Source organism: Desmodus rotundus, chromosome 2 (genome assembly GCF_022682495.2).
Source record: "Desmodus rotundus isolate HL8 chromosome 2, HLdesRot8A.1, whole genome shotgun sequence".
Classification (NCBI taxonomy): Eukaryota; Metazoa; Chordata; class Mammalia; order Chiroptera; family Phyllostomidae; genus Desmodus; species Desmodus rotundus.
The window spans coordinates 149770668-149788144 of NC_071388.1; the positions used below are offsets into that span (position 1 = coordinate 149770668).

General features: G+C 34.5%; 1 protein-coding gene across 4 annotated transcripts in view; it reads left to right on the forward strand.

Annotated features, from left to right (window-relative positions):
* Positions 1-17477, forward strand: part of TANK (TRAF family member associated NFKB activator) — an 86103-nt gene that overhangs the window by 55628 nt on the left and 12998 nt on the right. The gene's annotated exons all lie outside the window — the stretch shown is intronic.

Sequence of the window (17477 nt, forward strand, 5' to 3'; positions counted from 1 at the left end):
CACCTGGCCAGTGTGGCTCAGTGGATTGAGCGCTGGCCTGCGAACCAAAGGGTCACTGGTTCGATTCCCAGTCAGGGCACATGCCTTGGTTGCAGGCCAGGTCAGGACACCAGTTGGGGGCATGAGGGAAGCAACCATACATTGATGTTTCTCTTCTTCCCTTCCCCCCTGTCTAAAAATAAATAAATAAATAAAATCTTGATAAATAGTCTATTTTTTAAAAAAAAGAAATGACCAAATGACAAAAAGGGAATAGTTTTATAAATTTCTAAACATATAAAATGTAATGACATTGTTTATAAAAACACAGATATAGTAAAAATTTAAAAACATGGACAGCAAGTATACACATCTTCTTTAGAAAAATGATTACCTCTACAGTTGGTAAAAGAAGAAAGTGTGACTCTCAGAAGTCAACCCCCAAAAAGGGGGTTTCAATTGTATCTATAACTTTCTTTTATTAAAGAAAATATCTGAAGCAAATATGGCAAAATGTTAACATTTGTTAAATCAGGGCAGTGGATATATAGATGTATATTCTCCATGTTTTTCTGAATCATTGAAACTTTATGTTTAAAAAGGAATTCTTTAAATGAGATGAGTTGGGTTTTACTGGGATGAAACAGCTTTTTAATAAAGTAAGATCTGGTAACAAATAATGACTCTTAATATTCACAGTATCAATTACGTCAAGAGCGCTGTAGTTATTTCTTTCCTTCTAAAGACTGTAGGAGGTTTTAGCATTGTGTGTCAGGGTTATTCTGTTACTGATCAGATATCTAAGACTGTCTTAACCTGTTTTTATTTAATATCAAATCTGAGAAATCTAATTTTAACAAATTTCTAGAAATAAAAATTTGGGGATGGGTTCTCCCAGCGCATATTTTTTAATTCAAAATCATTGTTTATTTATTTGAACCATTCAGCTCTCTTCACCTCCACTTCAATTTCCATTTATCTAAAAATGAGGACACATGCAAGAAACCATTGCACTGGTATGTGTTTAGGTTTATTTCTCAAGAGGAGGATTCAGAAACACTGAATCTGATATTGAGAATACAATTTTATGATTGGGTTTACTGTAGCACATTATAAATCACTGACTATAAATGCTGACATAAATTTAGTGCTTAAGTAAATTATTTATAAACCCTTTTCCTGTTTCTAAGACTTCTTTTTTTTGTAAGATTTTATTTTCAGAGAGAGGGGAAAGGAGGAGAGGGACAGAAACATTGATCCATTGCCTCTTTTTCTTTTTCTTTTTCTTTTTTTTTTTTATTTTTATTGTTATTCATTTACAGTTGTATGCCTTTTCTCCCCATCCCTCCACCCCACCCCAGCCGAACCCCCCTCCCTCCCCCAACTCCACCCTCCCCCTTGATTTTGTCCATGTGTCCTTGTAGAGTAGTTCCTGTAATCCCCTTTCCCCACTGTCCCCTCCCCACTCCCCCCTGGCTATTGTTAGATTGTTCTTAACTTCAATGTCTCTGGTTATATTTTGTTTGCTTTTTTCTTCTGTTGATTATGTTCTCTTGCAGGCCCCCAGCTGGGGACCTAGCCCACAACACAGGTGCTTGCTCTCACCAGGAATCGAACCGACCTTTTGGTTTGCAGGCTGGTACTCAATCCTCTGAGCCACACTAGCCAGGGCTGTTTCAAAGACTTTCAAATGAGATTATTTACCATTAATATTTAATTAAAATTCTTATATTCATTCCAGTTATAACATTTCTATGAAGATAAAGTGTCTCCAGTTCAAATATATAGAAGGTATTTTTTGAAAATAGCAGTCTTTGTTAGAACAAAAGGGATGATATGAAAGACTCTTAAGAAATGTCAATAATTTAATTTATTTTAAATTTGGATAATTTGTCATTTGTGAGAGTTTTCACTTTAGTTTTCAGTCTGTAAATATTCAAAGGGAACATTCTTCAGAATTTTTAAAATTATATTTGTTTTAACTTTGTAAGATTTCTTTATAAAATACATATTTGGATACCTATGCTGCAATTAAGTGTAACAGAAATCATGTCAGAGATGGCTTATTTCCAAAGAATTACTGATGTTGCATCAATTGTAACTTTATTTGTGGGCAGAAAATAAGAGGAAAAAATATAAAGCTCCAAGTAAGAAATAAATCTAAATTTAGTGAGTTCTCTTAATTATCTTTACTAATAGAGGATTTACGTGACAGCCACATATTTAATACTTTGAATAGCTTATCAACTCTATATTGTTCTGTAACCATTTAGTAAATTAAAAATCAACTTTCTTGTATCTTATCTTTCTCATCTTTATATATGTAGAGCCAAAGTGCTAATGAACACTAGATATATAAGGGATTAAAAGAGAAGAGGAAATATATTCTAAAAGAATGGTTAGGTTGGATTTATTGAACATTTGAGAGCTAACTGTATATTCATTGTAAAAATTGGGTCTAATTTAGAAAAATACAGGCCAAATCAAGCAAATGAAATTAAAATCTTTTCCATTGGCTTATGTATATCTATACTTACTGAATCATAATTAAAATCACTTTTAGTTAATAAAAATGAAATCCTTTTCTAAAGACCTTTGATTGATTTGAATATATTAGGGTTTTTCCAAAATGAAAAAAAATTCCATATTGTTTGGCTTCAATTTTGTAAAATTATGGATCTTTATACAAGACAAGAACTAGAAAGCAGTATGCAGAAATGGCTAAGATAATGGTAAGATTTATTTTTTCTATTTTTAGTATACTTTTATATTTTAGTCTTCTCAAAACTGAATTGATTTCTAGAAATCACATTCCCAGTCAGTTGGCCTAACCTCTGTAATGAATTAATTAATAGAAATGCTTTGAAACAGTAACAGAAGGAAGCTACTACTAACCACCCACAGTCCTTTCCTCCTCTTGTTTGGTTTTGGTGGGTGGATTGAGAATTTCTTTTCTTTAGAATATTTCGCTTAGGATTTGGTTAGAATATCTGAGAGGAGCTAAGACCCGTGGACATTATGACAAATGGCAACTATTGCCACCTTGGAAAATGAGACAGAGAAGAGGAATGAGGGATATGTTGAAGGAAAAGAGACCCTTATAGAAAATTTTATTTGAAAACACAAAATTTATAGTTCACTTTCTAATGCTAATCCTATACAAACAGAATGCAAGAATCTTTTGGCTCCTGAAAGGGTATAAAGTCAGGACAACAGAGCCTGTATCATTGGATGACTCTTAGTACTTTGCTTGTAGTTTAGAGACATTAGAGAAGTACTCAGTTCAACGGAAAACCTTTCACCTCTTGCACACCATGTAGTTTGCAGTCTTTCTTGATGAGATACGACTTTGGCAAAGAGGACGTTTTATTAGATATCATGTCACATGTTGTAATCTCACAAATATAGAAAGTATCCCAAACTTACCCCAAAATTTAACAAGTTAAAACAACAAATGTTTTTTAAAGATTTTATTTAGAACGAGGGCAAGGGAGGGAGAAAGAGAGGTAGAGAAACATTGATGTGCAAGAGATACATCGATTAGTTGCCTCCTGCTTGTCCCCAGCTGGGGACGTGGCTTGCAACTCAGGCATGTGCCCTGACCAGAATTGCACCAGCAACCTTTTGGTGTGCAGGAAGATCCTCAACCTGCTGAGTCACACCACTCAAGGAAAAACAACAAATATTTATTATCTGTTTCTGTGGGTCAGAAATTCGGGAGTGACTTACCTGAGTGGTTCTGATTCAAGATCTCATGTGGTTGAAGTCAGGAGGTAGGCAAAGGGGTTTAGTTCTGAAGGCTTTACTACAGTTGGAGGATCTCCTTCCAGGAGGGCTCACTTATAAGATTGTTGGCAGGAGACTTCACCATGTGGATCTCTCTTCACAACCTGGCAACCAACTTCCTCAAAGTAAAAAAGGAAAAGATCTGAGAGAGAGAACAAGGAATAAGCCACAGTGTTTTCTGTTATCTAATATCTAAAAATCACATATGTTCCCTTCCACTTTATTCTGTTCATTAGAAGTAAGTCACTAAGTGCTCCAGACGCAAAGAAATAAGTTTCTCCTTTTAAAAGGAAGAGTAGACATTTTAAAAGCATCACAGGGATTGTAGATTGTGGTACAGAAGAAGGTACCAAATATCAAGGGTGTGTTGGGGGTATCTAGTATTTAATTCACCATATGATAAATATTAATGAAAGGTAAAGGAAGTTAGCAGAATTTAATAATGAGTTAACTTCCTAATCCTATCATTATTAATCTCAGGAAAGAAATACCATAATTTATCATCTTAACAAGTTCAAAAATTCTAATATGAATATAAACTTTCCAGAGGATAATAGCTGAGCGGTGCTTTACCGCTGCATGTTATTACTAATTCTTTCTTATAACCAATTTTAAAAACTAAAAATTAGGACAACTGTAATAGCATAATCAATACAGTATGATTTAACAAATATAAAAAAGTTACATGTAAAGTGAAAAAAAATTTAAATTAAATAAAAATATTTGTATATAGGAAATCAAATAACACTAAAATGCACACACTTAATTCTTGACAAAGGCTATTATCTCTTGTTTATAGGATACCGTTGTCAGAGTTAGTAACATGTCATGAAAGCAGTTATTATCAAAATAATACATTTTGTATTTTAATGTAAATATAAATTTATTTTTTAAACTAGAATTATAACATACTGAGTCAATTGTATGGTGTTAGAAGTAAGATATTTTTATAATACTGCTTCTGGGAATCACTTCATTGATCTTTTGAATTATTTTTTTAGTCTCTATGTCATTTAATTCTGCTCTGATCTTGATTTTTTTCCTTCCTTCTACTCGCTCCGGGCGTTGTTGTTGTTCCTCAGGTTCTTGTAGATGCAGGATTAGGTTGTTTATTTGAGATTTTTCTATCTTCTTTAGGTGGGTCTGCAAAGCTATGAACTTCCCTCTCAGGACTGACTTCGTATGCTGTGTCCCATAGGTTTTGGGTTGTTGTGTGATCATTTTCATTTGTTTCCAGATACTTTTTGATTTCTTCCTTGATCTCATTGTTAACCCATTATTTAATAGCCTGTAATTCAGTCTCCATGTATTTGAATGTGTTTGAGTTTTTTCCTTGAGATTGGTTTCCAGTTTCAAGCCATTGTGATCTGAGAAGTTGCTTGATATGATTTCAGTTTTCTTGAATTATTGAGGTTTGTTTTGTGTCCTGTCATGTGGTCTGTCTTTGAAAATATTCCATGTGTATTTAAAAAGAATGTATATTTTGCTTTTTTGAGGTGAAAGGTTCTGTATATATCAATTAAGTCCATTTGATCTAGAGTATCGGTCAGTGTCTCAATTTCCTTGGTGGTTCTTTGTTTGAAAGATCTATCCATTGTTGACAGTGGTGTTAAAATCCCCTACTAAGAGTGTGTTGCTGTTGATATCTTTCTATACAACCTCCAAGATTACCCTTATATACTTGGGTGCTCCTATGTTGGGTGCCTCTATGTTTACAAGGGTTATATCTTCTTGATGGATTATTCCCTTAAGAGAATTTACCTCTTTTTATTGACATTATTTTGAAATTCATTTTGTCTGATATAAGTATTGCTACCCCAGCTTTTTTTTCATGTCCTTGGAATATTTTTTTCCATACCTTCACTTTCATTCTGTGTAGGTATTTGTTCTGAGGTGGGTCTCTTGTAGACAGTATATATGTGGGTCCTGTTATCTTTTCCATTCAGCTATACTATGTAGTTTCATTGGAACACTCAATCCATTTATATTTATGGTTATTATCGATAGGTTCTTACTCATTGCCATTTTACCCCCTTTGTTCTTATGTTCCTCTCTCTCTCTCTCTCTCTCTCTCTCTTTTTCTTCATCTTCTTAAAGCAGTCCCCGTAGCATCTCTTGCTATCCTGGTTTGGTGGAAGTATATTCTTTTAGCCTTCTTTTGTCTGGGAAACTCTGTATTTCGCCTTCCATTTTAATTGAGAGCCTTGCTGGGTAGATAGTCTTGGTTGCAGGCCTTTGCTTTTTAGATTTTATTTATTTATTTTTTAGAAAGAGGGGAAGGGAAGGAGAAAGAAAGGGAGAGAAACATAATGGGTGGTTGCCTCTCACCCGCCCCCCCACTGGGGACCTGGCCTGCAACCCAGGCATGTGCCCTGACTGGGAATCGAACCAGTGACCCTTTGGTTTGCAGGCCAGCACTCAATCCACTGAGCCACACCAGCCAGGGCGGGACTTTGCTTTTTATTACTAGTTCCTTAGTATGTTACTAGGTGTTTCTCCCTAGTTGCCTATATCTTAGTAATTTGTGCATAAGTATGTAAACTTAAATTGTCTCCAAGATTTAAATGAAAAAATAATTCTAGCCCTGGCTGGTGTGGCTCAGTGGATTGAGCATCTGCCTGTGAACCAAGGGTTGCTGGTTCAAGTCCTGGTCAGGGCACATGCCTGGGTTGCGGGCTGGATCCCTGGTTGGGTGTGTGTGAGAGGCAACCGGTCGATGCATCTCTCACACATTGATTTTCTCACCCTCTCTTTCTTCCTGTCTCTCTGAAAATAAATAAATGAAAGTCTTTAAAAAAATAAAAAATAATTCTAGACAAGACCAAAATTATTCCAGGCCACTTTGGAGAACATAATATAAACTGAAAGCTAAAACAGAGTGTTTTGAGAGAACAATTTCATCTACTATAACCTTTTTAAAAAATTGACTTTTAGAGAAATAAGGAGAAGAAAGAAACATTGATTTGTTGTTCCATTTATTTATGCATTCTTAAGTGACATAATCATGGCTCAGGGGAGAGTGCTCCCTACCTTTTCATTATAGACAGCTCTTCAGTGAGAGGCTTTTACCTGTGCTGTGTTACTCCAGCTGTTATGTATGACAGTTTCAGTAGGCAGTATAGGAAACTGTTCTGCTTTCTGGCCTCTGTAGCTTATAAAATACTGGCCTCACAAGTCTAGGTCTTGGATGGTATCCCCATCCTTGAACTCTTCATATCTTATAGACAGTGGATTTCAGGTGCAGCTCCCATTTAGTGAGTTCCATCTGAACTTTAGGCCCCCATGACTTTTCTCAACGCTCTAGATACTTTCTCTATTGCACATCTCTTAGATTGTGTTTATTAGTTTGTTAAGTTGCTGTATATTATCCAGGTACCTGGTTTTATATATATTGTAAAAGTTTAAAAATAGAATGCCATATACAGGTATATGATAAATAATGTTTTTTGTCATTTGAACAAAAGTTAGAAATTAGACCATTAGTCAAATATGTAATTACCAAGTGATTTCTGTGGAAAAGGCAAATCTAGTTATGTCATCTGAACCCGTGGTACATTTCCTAAGAGAGGAACTTGAAATAAATTTGACTACTTACATTTATTACACAACTTTGTAAAACAAAATGCCCTTATAGTCCTTTAACATCTGATTCTTTCTTCTCATCATCTTTTGTTCAGTAGAAATGGTGATTGTGCCCACTGTACAGTGGTGCATGTTAACCTAGGGTAGGACTTACAGAAAGTTGGAGAAAACGTGCGCACGCATGTGCAGTACTTTGCCTTTTCCGTCAGAGCAGATGTCCCATTGTCCCTGTTTTGTTTCTAGAGACTGGGACAAATATACCTTCTTTTTTATATACATACAACACTTCTATATTACTCCTCTTTGGAGACCTGTCTTTGTTTATTGACTCTCTGGTAGAATAATAATTAGAAGGAAAAATAATTATCTTTAATCAGTTCATTCATTAAAGTTCAAAGTTTTGTTCCAATTTGTCATAATAAATATATCACAATAAGAAAAAATACCAAGGTGTTTTAATATTTACATTGAAGTTTCTTTTGCAGAAATTGTTTCCAGAGATTGATTATTAATTCATCCTAACCCTTTCCTGTTTTTCAATTCAATACATCATTTTAGGGTTTTTGAGGGGATAAGAAAATGAGAAGTGGTATATCCCTTTTTAAAATCTGTTCCCTGGTTTCTAAGCAAATTTGACTGTCTCTAGTGTGTCTTTTCTCTTATTTCCCCCCAATTATCCCCTTTCTCACATTTCCCATTTTATTTTTTCTCTGTGTTCCAGAGCCCACAAAACAGAGCTTGTATACTTTATTCAGCCCTGATTTCTCTTGACAAAGGCATGAAAGGCTGTTCTCTCAACCTTAGTAGGTTAGGAACAGCCCCTCAAAACAATCTAGTTTCTCTTATTAATATGTAATAATTTGTCATCCTAAAAGTCAAAATTTGTTTTGAAGATGTTTTTCATTGTTATAAAATGTTTTTGCATTAATCTGTTGTAATATCTGGATATTTTGGTTTTGTTTCATTTTTGTTGGTTGGATTACAGGAAGAAAATCTAGCCTCACACAGATATGTAGTTGGGAAAGGAAAGAGTATTTTAATAACTTTTTTAGAAATTATGGATATTCTTTGGTACTATTCCAAAACTTGATAAATAGTAGTTTCTTAAGTGTTAGCTGCAGTATAAAAGCCGAAACTAATGAACTTTTTTGCTACTTAAAAGCCATTGGCCTGTCTTGTATTTTGAGTGTATCTCCTCCCCACACATTATTGCGTAGCATCATGAATTTAGTCATTGGTTCACTAAACTATGCAGATCTTCCAATTCTGACTTATTTTATGATATATTTAAAAATCACATGTAATATCATCACTGATCTTATCAGAAAAGTTTTTTCAGTATTAGACAGCTGTCAAGCTTACTATAATGGATACAAGTTTTCCAAAATTTTAATTTTCATGTGAAAACTTAAATTTTTTTCATGGACAAGAAACCTTGTCAGTTGGGTTTTTTTTTTTTTTTTTTTTTTTAAGTCAGAAGTTAACTTCATTTGCTTTTGAGAAAATGCCTGCCCATCAGTCATTCTTTCAAGTAAAAATGGCATTCCATTTTTAAAAAGTGATTAGTTCATCTTGTATCTCAAAATGTTACACTAGGGTGCTTTTCCCCAGGACAACCCTTATACTTCAGTATGAAACAGAGACCCCTTATATATATTTCCCATTTTATCACACAGAATAGTAGAAAGATCTTAACTTGGGAATAAAATTCAATAAATCTTTACAGCCTCGTCAAGGACTTTCTTCGGTGAAACTGGCTTTTTTCTTTTTAAACTGGCAATGTGGCATTGAAGAATAGAGTGACTACAGTTTGGTGCCATGGTCTTAGTCATACTCAGGCACCAGCAGTTTTACTCGCCCGTCACTTTTGCATCATCAGTGTAAATGCCAACACAGTTAAAAAAGAAAGGCAAATAACATCTAATAGTATTGTGACAGTAATTGACCTCCCGATATCAGAATCTGGATTAGATTTTACCCTACTTATAAGCTAATAAGGTAGCCAGTTATTGCTTCATAGATGATGGAATAAGACACAAGACTCCTTGATCAGAGGAAAACATCTTTATTATTCATAGCACAGCAACCTGCAAGAGCATTATATCTGCATTGGTACCACCTGAGGGTTATATGGTTGACTCAGATGGATGCTGGGACATTAAAGGAGAGGGACATTGACTTTGGCAATCACACTATTTTATAGCAAGCAGTAAAGCAAGTTTTCCCTCTACGAATGCAACTCTGAGAAATGCCCCAGGCTTCGTATTCTTGTCATGCAAGCAAAAATAGTCAGGGACACTCAGGGCCCATGCAGATTCTTTCTTCCCAACAGTGGATCTCTTGAAAGGACTTTAGGGCCCCCCAGGATCCTCCCCAGGGATCCTGGACCATATTTTGAGAGCCACTATTCTTAAAATGTGGTATAATTTTACCAGATTATAATTTCCTGTTATAAAAATCATGTTGTCATTTTCTCACAAGTTGTTTGCTTTTCACCCTACAGAAAAAAATGCCATGCTCCAAGAATACTGTAGCATCTCTTCAGGAACTCTTAATGCATGGAGGTCATATTGCTTGCTTGTCCGTTCTTTTCACAGTCATTGGATAAATAAGTACTTTATGTCTCTATACTTTAAATCATGATACCTGTAATTAATCCTGTTTACTTAGCTATACCTACTACATTAAATCTAGAACAAACTCTGAATTTTGACTCTATTTTGTTAAAAGATATTGTAGTACCCTGATGCATTTCCAGAGGTGTCCCACAAAACCTTAGACTTGTGAAATACTGCATACTATGTACTTTGTGGTCATTTTAATGGCGCAAGAATGTGTTATAGGATCTAAAATCAACAGTAAGAAAACCACTTAGCTTCCTTTAACCAAGGAATCTCTAACTAGCACTTTTCCCACTATTATATTAACAATTCATATTAGATTTGTAGTCCCCTCTAAGATATTGCTAGAATTTGGCAGGGGAGTGAAAGGGAAGTCTCACCTAAATTTTCATTTGCACCTGATATTAATGCTTTCTGTTGCTTGCTTAAGTAGTCTTGCTATGTTATGAAAGCTGACTTTTTCCCTGAAAGGTTTTTTTTGTTGTTGTCAATATACATCTTTCCATATACTTGATATTTTGCTCTAAGGTGTAAATATAAATATATCCTACAATTCTAATAAAATGAACTATTGTAAAGTATATCCCAGGCATTCTGTGTGTCAGTAACCTGTGATTTTTTTTTCTTCCCTGGCAAGTCCCTTTTGGAAAGCCAAATAATTTCAAGATGGATATCCTTTGTTTTCTTTCTCCCATTGTGTTTATCAATAGTGGCATGATTTTTGTATTTCAGCTCAGTTTTCATCTAAGTAATTCCATATTGAATGGGTTTACACACTCTTATTTTTACTCCCAATTGCTCTCCACTATTAACATTCAGGACAGCATGTTTCCCTGTACTAATGGTACAAGGGGTCACTGACTTGTTCATATTCCCTTAAAGTATCATCTGGAACGTATTCCTGCTGGATGGCCAAGTAGCCACAGTAAATCTTCCTTTCCTTCATGCCACTGCCAATGGAAATTGTCTCCTCCTCTTTCCCATGCTGTAGCCTCAGGATCCCCATTCCTGTCCCTAGCTCTTGCCTCTCATCCTCTGATTAGAATTTTTATAAAGCTGAATCTAAAACTTCCTCCTATCTATCTAATAAATGTCTATTTCTTTTTGACAAGAAGGAGAGAGATCTTGGTGGTTTGTTGTCTTTACTAACTTCTTTCTTGTCAAAATTAAAAGTTGGTAGCCCTTTGTCATACCCGTAGCCTTGTTTTGGATTTTACCATTCTAGAAGAGCCTAATCTCAGTTTCTTTAAAGTTTTATCTTGTCTTAAGATTTTTTGATGCTAAAAAAGGGAAATGAAGGTTTGAAGTGTGAACCGGATTTGAGGAAAAGGTGATTACAAGTATATCATGATTTAAAGCATGGTGGTCTACAGTAGACAACAAAACAAGTGAGAATGTATTGGATCAAAAGGGAATTGAGAATGGCTGTCAAGAGAGAGGGTGAGCCTGAACACACAAACTTTAGGATTAATACTCAATAGCCTTGACGTGAGAATGAATGATAAGAAGAGTGTATAATGAGGGGAGAACAGTGTACTCATGTCTGAACCTTAGAGAATACCCACATTTATGTTCTAGAAAGAAGGACCAATGAAAATACTAAAACCTTAGAAGAAAACCTAAATAGTACACTGGTAACCAAAAAAAACAAAACAAGTTTCGAGGAGGAGCTGCTTAGTAGTGTGAACTACTATCGAATGAGCATTAAACAAAGTAAGAGCTTTTGGAAAAGCTATTGGATTGCTGGTTAAATCATCTCTGGAAAATTATGGCGAAATTTCAGAAGAATGGAGGGATTTAAATAAACAAAAACTAAGTTTAGGAGTTCAACTTCCGTTAAGAAGAAGTGAGTACCAAACAAACCAATCCTCTACAAATTAAGAGTAATAACTCTGGACAACATACAAAAAATCAACTACCTGAAGACTTCAGAGACGGAACTCTGCACATTTTGATAGGGAGTCAAAATGTGGAGCAATTAATGGCTCAGCGTCAATTCCCAGTTTTCTGTGGTTTTATCCTAAGGGTAGCCAAAGTTTCAGTGGCTGAAATTCCAATAAAAAGCCCACCATTATTCTGGCTAGCAGAACCAGGAGGCAGAATGAGCCCAGAAAAACCATGGTCACCATAGAGTGAGGGAAGGACCCCCAGAGAGGAGGGAGCCAGCAGAGAACTCTTAAGTTCTGTGTTTAAATTTGGCCCAAGTCTCTGGCTATTCCTTGAACCCACGGATTTGTGGGACAACATGAAACCAGTCCGCACCTGTGACTTAAAGTACTGAACTGAGATAGGAGCTGCTGCTCTTCAAAGGAGTGGCAGTTTGGAGTCTGAGCCTAACCAGCTTAATTGGCTGGAGAAATAAAAACATCAGCACCCTCTGGTATGGTAACACAATGTCTCCACAACATAATACTCACAATGTTCAGGGTACAATCCAAAATTTTTTAACATATGGAGAGTAAAGATAATGTGACTCATTTTCAAGGAAACAGATACTAACTATGAAATGATCCAGATACTGAAGTTATCAGACAAGGATTTTAAATCAGCTACTACAAATAAGCATACTCTTCTATTAGGAGACAGGAAGGCAAGGAAGGTAGTTAAGGGTTTGAGAGGATGGATTTAACAATAAGATACTCCATTGTCATGTTGTCAAACAGTTACAATAATAAGTTTGAGAAATACTTAGACAATGAAATTTTGGTTAAGAAATTACTGCCAAATTATCCCTGTCAACAAATGAACTGGTTTGGCAAAACCTGAGATATTTTTCTAGGTTATTTTGGGAAGTAAATTTCGACTTGGACATTCTTGAGTGCATGCACCCTCACAGAGACACACAAAGGTCATACCAAAGCCACCCCACCCCACAGACAATATTTAAACAGCAATCTTGGCTTAGAACCACTCTTGAGTGAGAAATATATTTGTTGCATGGCAGACAGGTTTTAGAATCTTAAAATTATTTTGCATCAGTGCAACATGTAAATGTTCCCATTCTATATCTACCTCCCCATGCTAGATAACTGTACCACTTCACTTCTCTAGCAGCCAAGCCCTGTGCCAGAAGTTAAGAGCCTGGGTTCCAATTGCAGCTACTTCACCTACTAGAATTATAGACAAATTATTTGAACTCTCCAAAGCCTTATTTACTACATTAAACTTTAAAATCAAAATAAAGTGCTTAATTCACAAGATTATGTGCATTAAGTTAAATAATACATGCAAATTGCTTAAATATCCATTTTCATAAACATTTTCTGTTCATCATGATAATAGTATATCATAAAATTTGTGGTTAATGGAAAGGATTTTCCTAAATCAGGTCATTTTAAAATCTAGTGTTTGAAAAAGGGGTTAGGTGATCGTGGAAAACCTTACTTTTTTAAATTGGTCATTTAAGTTATTTACTTCCTATTTTGCATTAAAAGGCACTCCTACAATTAGATATTTCTTCCCATTGAGAAAATAAGATATGCAAATGGAGAGCCTAATACAAAGTGAAAGATTGAAAAGACAGTGGAAAAGTATTAGTCTCACTCTGCTTCAGATTAACTTCATAGGATTGAAATTATACTAATTGTGGCAATACTGGTAAAGGATTTTAACTTTTTTTATAAAAAAGGATGTTTTATTATAGCATTGAATTGGTAGAGCTTTTTTGGGATGTATACTAAAACAGAACCTTGTAAAGAACTTGGAAGTAATTGGGGTATTTAATTTTATTTTTTATATTGTTTATTTTCTTGCCACTTCTTCAGAACTCTGGGACGGATCCCATTTTGCCCTGGAATTGTTCCCAAACTGGCAGTGGGTTTGCTTAGCACACTGCATCATGCAGAACAGGCAAGGCTCCTAGGATTTGTGTCTTGCTAGATTTTCAGTAATGTTAACGAGGCTAAGAGAAATGAAGATTTTTACATAGCCATAAAATCTTATAAATATAGTTTCCTTGAATTTTTTTAATTTGCCTTTTGTCCTCAAACTTTCCTTTTATTATACTTCTATATTTATTCTTATCAAATCTTTTTTTTGTATTTTTTTCTGTTCCTATTTTCTACTTTAATCCTTTCACTGTCTCATCCCTTTTCTCACTAATTCAACAATAATCAGTGCTTGACTTTAACCACCACATCCTTGCCTCAGTGTATCTAAAACTGGTAAGTAGCTACTGGGTGTAAAAGTAGGTTTACAGTTGTTAGTGCACCAGAGTTTATTCTGGTATTATTATTTATTAATTATTGTATTATTTTCCATATGAACATCTGAAAACCTACTTTTGCCCCACAATGTATTCTACCTCCATTTCTTTATCATTTCACTCTTAGTTTCAAAAATCTGAGTGATAAGTGAATTCTTATTTCCATTTCTTTTTCCACTGTTCATTTTTCCTTCTCTGTAGAAAATTTTATCAAGCTCCTATTTATAACTATTCCAGTTTATATTCCCTTTGCTATCCATCCCATCTCACCTCAGCTTATTTCTTAGTTTACATTGTTCCAAATAAGAGCATAGTTTTAAAAACATAATTTTATTTTTTTAAAGCATAATTCTATTAAGCCTCGTCCAGAAAAAAAATTAAATACTGACTACACTCAGTGCCTGACCATGTAAAAATGAATATTCCTTTTGCACGCAAAAATGTCAACTAAAGTTTAGAGGCAATCTTTGATATGAACACTGCAATAAAAAAAAGTGATAATCATCACTATAGTCCAAATATGTATCATTGAAAACTTAACCACCTATATTCAATATTAACTTTTAAAGTTTTGATTCCTTCCATATGAAAGAATAGACATTATATTATGAGTTTATGATTATCCTCAGAAGTTTCAGAATTCAATTTAATTTTGCTAACTTTAGTTGCATAGAAAAAACATGATTCTGAATTTAAATTTTTCTTTGCACTTTTTTCCTCCACCTTTATGGAGATATAATTAACAAATAAAAATTGTATACCTTTACATTGTAGATGATGGTTTGATTTATATGTATATACGCACATTATGAAGTATCACAATCTAATATATTTATCACTTCACATAATTATCTTTCTTTTTTATTGTAGTGAAAACATTTAAGATTTACTCTCAGTAAATTCAAGTATGCAGTATAGTAGTATTGATGAACTATAGTCACCATGTTATACTTAGATCTTCAGATTTTTTTATTCCATATAACTGCAACTTTGTCCGCTTTGACTAACACTCCGCATTTCCCCAGTCCACAAACCCTGGCAACCACCTTTCTATTACAGTCTTCTTCTATGAATGGGAGTTTTTTAAATTCCACATATAAGTGAGATCATGCAGTATTTGTCTTTCTGTTCCAGGCTTATTTCTCATAGCATAATATCCTCTAGGCTCATCCATGTTGTCTCAAATGACAGGATTTTTTCTTTTTTAAAGTTGATATATTCAGCCTTAAAATATTCTTTATATATGTGTATAATATCCTACTATATATGTATATATATCAGATTTTCTTTATCCACTCATCCACCGATAGACACTTAGGTTGAATTCATATCTTGCCTTTTGTGAATCATTTCTGTGTTTTTAAAATTGGTTTATAAAAGGAATAAAATACTTTCACTTTTGCTACCAAATATTTTAAAAGACAGGCATTAGGAAAAATACATATTTCTTTCTTTGAGATGTTGATATCTAACAAAACCTGGACTCCCAACAAAAATATTTTTCATTACCTTTGAATAAACAATAAACCTAGCTTTGTCCTAATGAAATATTGGCCATTTGGGGTTTTTTTTTACCTTCTTAAATATTACTGCTTATTCAAATAGCCCTTAAACATATATTTTTTCATATAATATCCATCTCTGAGATGGGTAAATTGATTTACATATACTAAGAAATTGATTTATATATACTAAAACAAAATTCTCCCAATTCACATAACAAGGAATTCAAGGAATCATTTCACGGTATCTTCCAACTGTTTCAAATGGGTTTGTCTTAATGATTTAGTTGAATGATTATCCAATGCCATACTGGAAGTGTAAGTGAAAAGTACGACGTGTAAAACTCGCATTTCAGTATTCATTCCACAAGTTCAGCATTTCCAAACTAGTACTTGGAACAGTTTATAATGTTAAGTATTTTAAGTTTTAGTACCTCAAGATAAATTCATTTGTTGAGTGATTTAATGTTTAAAATCTCCTAAAACATAATGTTCAAAGTTTCCTTGCTTTCTTATTTAAAGTTGCAATAACTTAACTTCCTGCAGTGTAGGGTCCATCTGGATAATATTTGAGAGTAGAAAGAAAAATACAAAATATCTCTTCTAATGTCTTTGTATGCTGTGGGATACTCAACAAACTGAGAAATCTTATTAAGATAAATTAGCATTGAAAAGAAAGTCTGAGTTTCTGGAAGTGTCGGAGTTGCCATTGACTATACTAATCCCAAATTCTTTGAAAAAAATGAGCATTTTCAGACAGTTGTTACATTGCTGCAGTGGAAAATAATGTGCCCTGGCTAGTGTGGTTCAGCGGATTGAGCACCAGCCTGCAAACCAAAGGGTCACAGGTTCGATTCCCAGTCAGGGCATATACCTATGTTGCGGCATGAGAGGCCACCGCACATTAATGTTTGTCTCCCTCTTTTTCTCCCTCCCTTCCCCTCTCTCTAAAACTAAATAAGTAAAATTTTAAGAAAAAGAAAATAACATTAACATGCTATGTCCATTCTAGATAAATCCTACCTGTTTTTGTTTGTTTGTTTTTTTTTTAACTAACATGTTAAAAAGGTTCCTTTGTGAAATCTTTTCTTGGGATGCTGAGGATTTAAGAGTTTTATTTGAAATATACCAACAATCAGTAATACTTTTCTTTAATAATAATAATAAAAATAGTAAGCAGAGCTGTATTTCTAACCCCAAAGGTGAAGACCTTAAATACTTCATAGAAATTCCTTAGAGTGAGTCTTACCTTTATGTCCTGCCAGTAAACCCAAAGAATCTTCCAGTAAACCCAGATAAATTTACCCACACCAGTAATCAAATCTAAACATCACAGAAGTTGATAGTTATTTGCAAAACCAAAGGTATATCGTTCTTTTCCTATCTTTTCCTTCGTCTCCTCCCCAACCTTTACCACCTTAGCTTTTAAAGGTTCTTCAACACTAGAAGCAGTCATTCCTAGTATATGGCAAAATCATCAGTACTTTGACAACTGGGATAGTCTTTATCCCTTTCTGTAACTGTCTTCATTTTCAGGCTAAAATTACAGAGTACCTCTTTTTGGTTCTTTCTAGTTCCTAGTAAAGTCTTTTTTTTTTTTTTTTTTAAGATTTTGTTTATATTTAGAAAGAGGGGAAGGGAGAGAGAAAGAGAGGGAGAGAAACATCAATGTGTGGTTGCCTCTTGAACGCCCCTAACTGGGGATCTGGCCTGCAACCCAGGCATGTGCCCTGACTGGGAATCGAACCAGTGACCCTTTGGTTCACAGGCCAGCACTCAATCCATTGAGCCACACCAGCCAGG